The following is a 12,043-nucleotide window of genomic DNA, read 5'->3' as shown; positions in this document are numbered from 1 at the left end:
CAATAAAGCTGAGAATCCTATTGAAAGGGCAATAATGTAAAAACTAAATACTGATTTACTCAATTGTTGCAGAACTATACCGTCAGTACAGCTTCCCATTCTAGATTTCAGCTCAGGTCATGATCTCATAGTTGATGAGATTGGGCTCTGCACAGTCTGCTTGGGATTTTTTCTCTCCCTCTCTCTCTGTCTTTATCTGATTTGCATGCATGGGAATGTTCTCTCTGTCTCTCAAAAATGAATAAATTTGGATAAATACAGACACACAGACACACACACACACACTGGAATATTACTTGGCGATCAAAAAGATGTTGGCCAGAGAAAGGTAAATACCTTATGATTTCACTCACATGTGGAATTTAAGAAACAAAACAGAAGAACATGGAGGAAGGAAAGGAAAAATAAGATAAAAACAGAGAGAGCAAACCACAAGAGACTCTTAAATACAGAGAACAAACTGAGGGTTGCTGGAGGGGAAGTGTATGGGGGGATAGACTAAATGAATGATGGGCATTAAGGAAGGCACTTGTTGGGATGAGCACTGGAGGTTTTATGTAAGTGATGAATCACTAAATTCTATTCCTGAATCCATTATTACACTATATGTTAACTAACAGTATGCTACTGGCACACAAAGAGACACATAGATCAATGAACAGAATAGAGAGCCCAGAAATAAACTCAAGCATAATTGGTCAATTAGTTTATAGGAAAGGAACAAAGAATATACATTTAGGAAAAGACAGTCCTTCAATAAATGGTGTAGGGACAACTGGAGAGGCGCATGAAAAAGAATGAAATTGAACCATACCAAACAGAAAAATTAATTCAAAATAGATTAAAGACTTGAACATAAGACTCAAGATGATAAAACTCTTAGAAGAGAACATATATGGTATGCTCCTTGACATTGGTCTTTGTGATGATTTTTTGGAATTGGCATTGAAATCAATGGCAATAGAAACAAAAATAAATAATTAGGACTTTCATCAAGCTGAAAGCTTCTGAATCGCAAAGAAAACCATCAACAGAAGGAAAAGGCAATGTACTGAATGGGAGAAAATATTTGCTAATAAGGAGTTGATATCAAAATATGTAAATAACTCATACAATTCAATAACAAAAACAATCCAATTAAAAACTGAGTAGAGGAGGGGCACCTAGGTGGCTCAGTCGGTTGAGTATTAGACTTCAGCTCAGGTCATGTTCTCACAGTACATGGGTTCGAGTCCTACATCAGCCTCTTGCTGACAGCTTGCAGCCTGGAGCCTGACTTGGGTTCTCTGTCTCCTCCTGCCTTTCTCTCTGCCCCTTGCCCTCTCATGCTCTGTCTCTCTGTCTCCAAAATAAATAAACATTAATAAAAAAAAAATTTTAAACCTGGGTAGATGAATTGAATAGGTATCTTTCCAAATAAGACATACAAGCAACCAACAGGAACATGAAAAGATGCTCAGCATCACTAGTCATCAGAGAAAGGTAAATCAAAACCATAGCAAGATATAACCTCACACCTGTTAGAATGGTTATTATCAAAAAGACAATAAATAATAGGTATTGGCAAGGATGTAGAGAAAAAGGAATCTTTGTGCATTCTTGGTAAGAATGTAAATTGGTGCAGCCAATTATGGAAAAAAGAATGGAGGTTCCTCAAAAAATTAAAAATAGAAATATCATATGATCCAGCAATTCTATTTCTGGGTATTAATACAAGGAAATGAAAAAACTAACTTAAAAAGATATTTGCACCCCATGTTCACTGCAGTATTATTTATAATAGCCAAAATATGAAAGCAATCTAAGTATCCATCTATGAATAAATGGATAAAGAAAATGTGGCATATAGAGAGACAGACAGACCAACAGACACACACACACACACACACACACACAACATGGATGGACCCTGAGGGCATTATGCTAAGTGAAATAAGTCAGACAGAGAAAAACAAATACCACTTAAATGTGGAATCTAAAGGGGCGCCTGGGTGGCTTAGTTGGTTAAGCGTCCGACTTTCGCTTGGGTCATGATCTCGCGGTTCGTGGGTTCGAGCCCCGTGTCGGGCTCTGTGCTGACTGCCAGCTCGGAGCCTGGAGCCTGTTTCAGAGTCTGTCACTCCCTCTCTCTCTGACCCTCCCCTGCTCACGCTGTCTCTCTCTCTCCTAGAAATAAATAAAACGTTTAAAAAAAAATGTGGAATCTAAAAACAAAAAGCTAAAACTTACAGATTGGTGGTTGCCAGAGGTAGGAGGTGGGATGTGCCATACTGGTGAAGGTGGACAAAATGTACAAACTTCTATCTGTGAAATAAATGTCATGGGAGTGTAATGTACATTACATGATCACCATAATTAATAACACTATATTGCATACTTGGAAGTTTCTAAGAGTAATTCTTAAAAGTTCTCATCACACACACATACACAAATTTGTAACTATGTGTAGTGATGGATGTTACTTAAACTTATTGTGATGATAATTTCATAATATATACAAATATTGAATCAGTATGTTGTTCACCTGAAACAAATACAATGTTATACCTATTACATCCAATCAAAGACAAACAAGCAAAAAGAACAGAACGTTTTGGCATATTTCAAAATGGTTCCTTTCCTCTCTCCCCCGCTAGAAATAGAAGGGAGTTTTTCTCTGATACTCACGATGAGGACCTGGTAGTGCTCCTAGAAGTAAGAGTCACAAAAGTATGAGGACCCTCATATGACTGAGTCCCCATGAAGTTTTATCTCTCAGACTTGTCCATATGGAGCCTCCAACAACTCATCAACTACATTTTAGGCTTACCTCTCCTGGTACTGGTCATTGCAAATTCATTCTCCTCATGAGTTTCCACTTGGATATGTTGTGATTCTCTGTGTCTGCCAATCTGTCTCTCCTATTTGGGGGGCAATAGTTTTCCCTGTGACCTCAGTTCCTGGACAGAGCTAAGAACAGTTGTTTGTTGATTTTTTTCTTTTTTTTTTTAAGTTTTTTTTTTTTTTTTTTTTTGAGAGAGAGAGAGTACGGCAGAGAGAGGGAGAGAGAGAGATCCCAAGAAGGCTCCATCCTGGCAGTTCAACATGGGGCTCAAACTCATGAACTGTGAGATTATGACCTGAGCCAAAATCAAGAGTCACATGCTCAACTGACTGAGTCACCCAGCAGCCCCCAATTGTTGATTTTTAAGTTTGTTTAGCTGTAAAGGCTGTTCTTAGGAAAAAGTGAAGACTTCTAAGCCCTTTACATGCCACACCAGCTTTCAAAACACAAAAAGCCTTGAGGCAATATTTTATTACTTTCCTGAGTTCCTTGGTCTAGGTGTCAATTTATAGTCCAGAGTCTATTTCTGCTCCACTGAGCTGTTTAAGTGACTCAAAGATCATCTTCCTTTCCCTCCTGATAGCAATGCAATTAGATTTTCTACACAGGTCTATTCCCTGACAGGATGAGGGTGCATAGGAACCCTCAGCCCAAGTTCATTGCTTCCACTTCTCCCCCAAAAATTTTCAGTCTCTGAGGACAGAACATATACCATCTGGATCCAAGTAAACTATTTTTCCTGGTTCTCTTTCTAACCCTACACATACCCCTGTCCTGACTCCTCCAGTCCGTATTTTTCTCATCACCATAGCTGGCCTTGATATCAGCAAGACAGAGAAAATGGAGGCCATCTAGATGTTTTCTTTGAAGAAGTGTCTGTTCGTGTCTTCGGCCCATTTCTTCACTCGATTATTTGTTTTTCGGGCGTGGAGTTTGGTGAGTTCCTTATAGATTTTGGATCTAGCCCTTTATCTGATATGTCATTTGCAACTATCTTTTCCCATTCCATCAGTTGCCTATTAGTTTTGTTGATTGTTTCCTTTGCCGTGCAGAAGCATGAAACAATGCTCAGCATCACTCCTCATAAGGGAAGTACAAATCAAAACCACACTCACGCCGGTTAGAGTGGCTAAAATAAACAAATCAGGAGACTATAGATACTGGTGAGGATGAGGAAAAACGGGCACCCTCCTACACTGTTGGTGGGAATGTAAACTGGTGCAGCCCCTCTGGAAAACAGTATGGAGGTTCCTCAAAAAATTAACAATAGAACTCCCCTATGACCCAGCAATAGCAGTGCTAGGAATTTACCCAAGTGATACAGGAGTGCTGATGCCTAGGGGCACATGTACCCCAATGTTCATAGCAGCACTCTCAACAATAGCCAAAACATGGAAAGAGCCTAACTAATGGATCAAGAAGGTTTGGTTCATCTATACAATGGAATACTACATGGCAATGAGAAAGAATGAAATCTGGCCATGTGTAGCAACATGGATGGAACTTGAGGGTGTTATGCTGAGCGAAATAAGTCAGGCATAGGACAGATACCATATGTTTGCATGTATAGGTGGATTAGGAGTAACTTAACAGAAGACCATGGGGGAGAGGAAGGGGAAAAAATAGTTGGAGAGAGGGAGGGAGGCAAACGATAAGAGACTCTTGAATGCTGAGAACAAACTAAGGGCTGATGGGGGTGGGGGAGAGGGGAAAGGGGGTGATGGGCATGGAGGAGGGCACTTGTTGGGATGAGCACTGGGTGTTATATGGAAACAACTTGACAAAATAAACTATTTAAAATCAGAAAATCAGAAAGGAAATTTGAAGGCTAAATAATCAGAGACCAGAATAGAAGGCTAAGGATGCGCTTCTGGCTGCGAGTCAGATTTGAATGCTCTAGCCCAGCCCCGTGTAGGGGAGGCACTTCTCAGGGTGAGTAAATATAGAACTCGTGCAAAAATCATCAAGAAAGACACCAAACCAACTCCCATGGTTCATTTGTCATTGAATTGTTTCTTGGCTTTTGTGGCCTTATGGATTTATTTATAAGTAAAATCATACACACACACACACACACACACACACACACACATACACATATAGAGAGAGAGAGAGAGGAATGAATGTCTGGAGAATAAGAATCATTAATTCAACATATTTACTGAGATACACTGTTGTTCCCCAAGCCTGCTCAGATGCCAGGGTTACAGTGGTGAACTGGATCCAGACTGTGTCTTAATCATCTTTGTATGTGCATTGATTAGCATAGTACCTGGCAAAAAACAAAACAAAACAAAACAAAACAAAAAACCCAGATGCTCAAAAGACTGTGCTCAATCAATAAGTAGCTGGAAATATAAAAAAAGTAAATAGTTTTGAAAAGATGAATCATGCCTCTGTAAGAATATTGATGAGGAAATGTAAAACACTAAATACGTGTACTAAGGTGATGCTTTTGTCAAAATTACGTCTGGTTTGCAATGAACTACAAAATGTTTTTAAAGTATCCTAGAAATGCTGAAGCATTCTCTAATAATCCAAGTAGTGATAATTAAATTAACCAGATTATAAAACTAATATGTATGGATCCCTAATGTACACTAATACTTAGGGACTAGGTATCTAGGTACACAAGTAGGTGCTTTTTATTAGTATCAGCTTTATTACCCCATTTAACCTTATTAAAGAAAAGTTAAGATAGGGAATAAGATAGAGATTATCAGTTTCATTTTTAAAGTGGCAAAATAAAAAATCAATAAGTGACATAGATTTGCTACAAGGTGGCAGATGTGTGTGTGATTCAAACACAGATCTGCTAATAAGTGATAAATAATGTGATTCCGATCTTGCACGTTTTTTCATTCTACACACACTTCTTTAAAGAATGATTTGGTTAAGGGTCTAAATTTATGAGGTTATATACCCAGAGAAGTAACTAACTTAGAAATGTTTTTAATCTCATTCCCATTTGGCTGTGTCTAACTTGTTTAATTGTGCATAACTTTTTAAATGCTTAATGTATAAAGTGCTTTAATATCATGATCTTGGAAACTTTAGTTCAATTAACTCAAAAGGTAACTTTTTTTATGTTAGGTGCTGTAACAAAACATATTTGAGTATGAGAGGAGAAAAGCAAATTGCTTAAGTATAAAAGATTGCCTGAAGCCTTTCAGAAATACAACAGAGGAAAAATTGTGAATTCATGTTAGCGCTTAAAATTAAGTTCCAAGTTTAAGAAAATGAAAATGGGAGAAAGTACTCAGCTTCAAATGAGATATTTCCATGGAACAGTTTTTTATTGAGTATAATAAGTGCAGGAGTTTTTATTCCTTTTATTTTTTTTTAATGTTTTATTTATTTCTAGGAGAGAGAGAGAGAGAGAGAGAGAGAGAGAGAGAGACAGCGTGAGCAGGGGAGGGTCAGAGAGAGAGGGAGTCACAGACTGAAACAGGCTCCAGGCTCTGAGCCGGCAGTCAGCACATAGCCCGACACGGGGCTCGAACCCACGAACCGCGAGATCATGACCTAAGCGAAAGTCGGACGCTTAACCGACTAAGCCACCCAGGCGCCCCTTTATTCCTTTTAGAGGGGTATTATAATACTCCTCACTCAATGCGGGGGGGTCTCCTTAAGTGTTTGGGCTGCCTGTGCCACAGTGTCTAAGATGGCTGCTCTTAGTTACGCAGAGCTGGGGACCAGTTTCCCTGGAACAGGAGCACAGTATTGTTTCCTCAAGAGATCTCTCAGATCCTTTATTGCTTTCTTCTGTCTCTGGATCAATCTGTTTAGTACCCCAGCAGGAATTGCTGCATGTGGCTTCTTACTATCAGGGTACATTATACAGGCTATACTCCTACACAGGCTGGGAGTTTTATTCCTGAGTTGCCAAAGAAATGTTTAGCTTTGGCCATTTTATGGTGTTTGGGAGTTCTGAATGTTCAAGGAGTGAAAGATGTGACTTGGTTTTAGACTGTCAGTATAGTTGTGAAAATGACAGTCCTCTGCTTGGGATTTCTAACCGGAATGTGTTGTTGGTGGAGGCAGAAAAGACAACTTAGCCAAGTTTGAAAAAGCTTTCGATGCCAAAGTTCCTGATGCCTCATAGATTGCAGAAGACTTGTTACAAGGATTATATGCATATTTAGGCTAGGGAATCCTTGTTAGAATAGCAGGTAAAATTAATTTTTAAATTCTCCAAACCAACACTAGCCTATAAACATATAACCCTCAAGCATCTTAATCTAAGAAAGAAATACTACAGGGATCCCTAGGTGGCTCAGTGGGGTAAACATGCAACTCCTGATTTTGGCTTAGCACATGATCTCATGCTTCGCGAGTCTGAGCCCTGCATCAGGCCCCGCATTGAGTTTTACCTCAAACCCCACATCAGGCTCCATAGCACTGACAATGCAGAGCCTGCTTGGGATTCTCGATCTCTCTCTCTCTCTCTCTCTCTGTCCCTCCCACAGGCATTGTCTCAAAATAAATAAATAATCATAAAAAAATACTGCATTGTTTTCATGTGATGAGTTTCTCTCTTACTTTATCAAATTGGTAAAAACACATTAAACCCTCTACAAATGCAGCTTTCCAATTTTGGAAAACAGAATCTTTTCCAGGTGTTTACAATTAAAACAAGTAAACACAAAACTGCAGCAGCTTAAAGACTTCACAGCAATTGCATAGTTTCTATTGAACAAATGTTTTTTTAAATTTTTTTAATGTTTATATATTTATGAGAATGGGAGACACACACAGAGAGACAGAGAGAGAGAGAGAGAGCAGGTGGGGGAGGAGCAGAGAGACAGGGAGATGCGGAATCTGAAGCAGGCTCCAGGCTCTGAGCTGTCAGCACAGAGCCCTACACGGGGCTTAAACCTACAAACTGAAAGATCATAACCTGAGCCGAAGTCAGACACTTAGCCGACTGAGCCACCCATGCGTGCTTCTATTGAACAAATATTTTAATAGTCTATATTTCCTAGTTCTAACAGACTTTCATCAGGGAAAATTTTTTAAATGCAGAAAATATAAATTAAAATAAAGATTGCTTGTAACCAGTTACCTTGTATGCACACACAGAGAGATCACACTACAGATACATATTAATAACTTTGTTTTATTTAAAGTGCATGGAGAGAATTTACAAGTATTATTAAGCATAAATGGTTTTAATGAACATATATTTTTCTACCATATGAAAATTGATCATTATTTAAACTCTTTCCCATTGTTGATTCCCAGAGTTGTTTCCAATGTTTCACTTTTAAATTTTACACTTATTGTTGCAATCAGAATCCTTCTGTGTAAATCGCTGTGGATGTCTCATTGCTTTATTAGAAAAAAATTAAAGCACAATACTAGGTGAAACATATAAATATTTAGACATGTGTTCAGAAGTTACCTTCAGGAGGACTCTACAAACCTTTTAGTGTGATTTAAAATGACTACACTTTAGCATCATCTCACTTTTTTCATTCTTTTGTTCTTTAGTCTGTGGAAATCATATCTCAGCATTATAACTCACTTTTTCTTTGACTACTAATGGGAAGGAAGAATTTTGCAAATGTTCATAACTATTTACAGTACTTCTTTTTAGGAAGACAGGCAAATATTTTTCCCAGTTTATTCTTTGCTTTTAAATTTTGTTTATTCAAGAGGTGCCTGGGTGGCTCAGTCAGTTAAGTGTCTGACTTCAGCTCAGGTCATGCATGATCTCATGGTTTGTGAGTTTGAGCCCTGCATCAGGCTCTGTGCTGACAGCTCAGAACCTGGAGCCTGCTTGGGATTCTGTGTCTCCCTCTCTCTCTGTCCCTCCCCTGCTCATGCTCTGTCTCTCAAAAATAAATAAACATTTAAAAAACTTTTTTAAAATTTTGTTCATTTGATTTTTAAATCATAATTTTAATACTTATGGTATCACACTATCAAGCTCTTACTTTGTCATTGTTTTCATACTTGAATCTTTCCCCATCTCAAGATTTAGATTAGCATGTATCTATGCTTTTTAAAATCTTTATGGGCTTGCTGTTTTATTTTTTACTCTTTATATGAATTATTTTGAGGGAGTTGTGTAATATAACTTAATATTTTCCAAATAGTTAAACACCTGTGTCAGCGTTAGTGTTGGCAATATACATTCAAATTTAATCCAAGTTTTAACTAATCTACAGATGTAATCCAAAGAATGAAAAGAGCAGGAGATGGATCACCTGGGTGGCTCAGTCGATTGAGTGTCCAACTTCAGCTCAGGTCATGATCTTATGGTTTGTGGGTTCAAGCCACTTCAGTCTCTGTGCTGACAGAAGCCTGCTTTGGATTCTGTGTCTCCCTGTCTTTCTCTCTGCCCCTCCCCGTATTCACTCTCTGTCTCTCTTGCTCTCAAAAATAAATAAATAGAAAATTTTAAAAAAAGAAAGAAAAGAAAAAAGAGCAGGAGAATCTACCCTTACATCCTAGAATGTTGTGGCCAGACAAACAGATTTGCTATTCCAGCCCTTCAATAACAGGTAGTTACAATTCTACCACATTGACCACAGGCAGGAAAAGTTCACCCAGGTCTCTTGGCCTAGAGTTCAGGGTTTCTGAACTGTTTTGTTCTCATCCAAGAGGCTCATGTTGAGTATCTTAAAGATACAGCACTGAAACCTCAGAATTTAACATGACTCTATTGCTACCAGAATTAATTCATCCAAGACATGGTAAATAAGCATTCAACAAAAAAGAGCTCTTTTGCAGAATCGTTTCCTTTTCTTATTATATGTTATATTGAAACCACTTTCAAACATACAGTCATTTTTAAAAATTTATTTGAGAGAGAGAGAGAGAAAGCAAGAGGGGAAAGGGCAGGGAGAGAGGGAGAGAGAGAGAGTCCTGTCAGTGCGGAGCTCAACATGGGGCTTCAAACCCACAAACCTTGAGATCATGACCTGAGCTGAAACCAAGAGTCAGATGCTTAACCAACTGAGCCACCCAGGCACTCCTATATAGTCATTTTTTATGACTGGCTTCTTTTTTTTTTTTCTGCAGGAGAGCCGAAAAACCCTAGTAACAATATCCCCAAATGTGTGATTACTGCACTCACCCTTGTGGCACTGATTTACATATTGGTTAACAATTCCTACCTAGTGGTATTGACCCCAAAGGAAATTATTTCCTCAGATATGGTTACATAGAATCAGGGGAAAGACATTCTGTCCCATTCTCCTGAGTAAAGGGAATCTCTAATATACAGTGGATCTTTTTGCATACCCTAAGAGAATTATGATAAATTAGTTCATGTCTGGGCTATTTATTTATTTAAAGTTTAAAAGGTCAAACATTCTTTAATTTTGAGCATTTACTAAAGACTGAAGTCTAGCAGCAGAAATATGGAAAGAATAAAGAATTAGAAAAGGAAAAAAGGCAGAACATAATAGATTAAGATGATTAGAATAGAAAAGAAAATATGGGACCAGTTATCAAAGGTCCTTAGAATATACTCCTTAAGGACATCATGAGTACTCTGGGCTAACATCTGCCCCTAGTAAATATATGTCATATGTTTTGTCCCCAGGTATATCCCCCAAATCTACTGGGGATACAGAGCTTAACTATTTAATTTATCCTATTACTGAATGTATGGAACCTTCTGCAATATATCTCTAAGTACATAATTTCAGTTTACCATGTAAATTATTCATATTTTCAAGATTTATGTTAATCACCATCTCATAGGTAAAGAAACTGAATTTTTCCCCTAAAAATAGGCAAATTGAAGAGCCTCGATTCTCGATTAAGCTTAACATATTAACATAGACAGACACATTAATAAAGTATATATTTTTTAACTTTACAGTTCCAGTTATCATCAGGTCCTAAAAATAAAGGATAGTCAGTAATAAGCTGATTATATTCTACACACTATGCTGCACCTCAATTATTGCAACTCTTTAATGACCTAAGAATGTATTATTTGCCCACTTCACACATTAGTAGTGATAATCAAATGTGAGAATGTATGTGAAGGTACTCAGGAACTCCTAGAGCACACAAATGTTCTGCTATGGAAAGAGAAATGGCTTAATGAAAGCAGTCATTTATTTGAAATAAAATGACCGAATTACAAAAATTGCCTTTTAGACATTGCAGCTTTGTGAATTTTGTAAGGATTTCTGTTTTTATGTCAGTAACATGGAAAGTAAAATTGTTGCTCTCATATTACATAGGCAAGTTAAGAGTAAGAAAAATCAGCTGACAATATTTACAAAATCAAGTTATGGTAGTTATAGTTGTTGAAATACAAGGAACAAAAATACTCTGTCATGATCCTAAATCTCCAGAGGAGAGTAATATTTTTCACGGAAAAGAGCTCTTTCATGTTTGGAAATCAGACTTGTAAGTTCTCAGGGTTCATAGTACAAAAAGATAATAAATAGTTTCACAAAAATTTTAGACATGTTAATATTAGCAGACTCGATTTGAGGCAAAAGGTAAAAATCCACAGAGCTGTCTGCTTGCTGTAGTAAATTAAGTAGGAAATATACAGATAAAGCCTACATTTTTGCTAGCCTGGGTTTGCAGTCCAATTTGGGGCTACTATCAAACCAGTCAATTTTTAATAAGAGTGTCAGACGGAACCTAGATTAACTCTTTACACATCCCTGGATGACTGAGGAACTGCACACATTTGCAGGAGAAGACCATGAAAGTCAAGCAGTAAATAAATCCAAGGTGATTTAAACATTGGCTGAAGTTTTAATATGCTTCTTGACACACATAGAAATAGAATGTATGAGGGTAGTATAGTAGCCTTAAGGGCTTGAAATGTTTGAGTATAACATCTCGAATTATTAACTGACCATTAATCTATGCAGCTACAGCAGCAATATCTAGGAATCCAAATGTAAAAATCTAAGTTGAGGATTAAAGTATGATCAGACACATCAGTAGCTTTATACATTGAAGGAAATGGGATTTTTCAATTTAAGTCCATGCAAGTTTAAAGAGGAAGAAGAAGAAGTAGTAGCAGCAGCAGCAGCAGCAGCAGTAGGAGGAGTAGGAGGAAAAGAAGAAGAAGAAGGAGAAGGAGAAGGAGAAAGAGGAGAAGGAGGAGAAGAAGGAGAAGAAAAGAAAACTTGGAAAAAGATGTGAAGAAATAATGGCTTAGAAAAGCCAAAAATTTATGAAAAACATCAATAAATGGAGCCAAGAAACTGAACAAACCCACAATGACCACAA

General features: G+C 37.6%; 1 pseudogene; it reads left to right on the top strand.

Moving 5' to 3' along the window:
• The first annotated feature begins 4,686 nt into the window (after positions 1-4,686).
• On the top strand, positions 4,687-9,999 carry LOC120246134 (annotated as a pseudogene).
• The last annotated feature ends 2,044 nt before the right edge of the window (positions 10,000-12,043 follow it).

The sequence above is a fragment of the Hyaena hyaena genome, unplaced genomic scaffold (assembly GCF_003009895.1).
Source record: "Hyaena hyaena isolate Hyena2069 unplaced genomic scaffold, ASM300989v1 scaffold_454, whole genome shotgun sequence".
Lineage (NCBI taxonomy): Eukaryota > Metazoa > Chordata > Mammalia > Carnivora > Hyaenidae > Hyaena > Hyaena hyaena.
The sequence above is the reverse complement of the archived record's forward strand: the minus strand, read 5'-3'. Positions and strand labels throughout refer to the sequence as shown.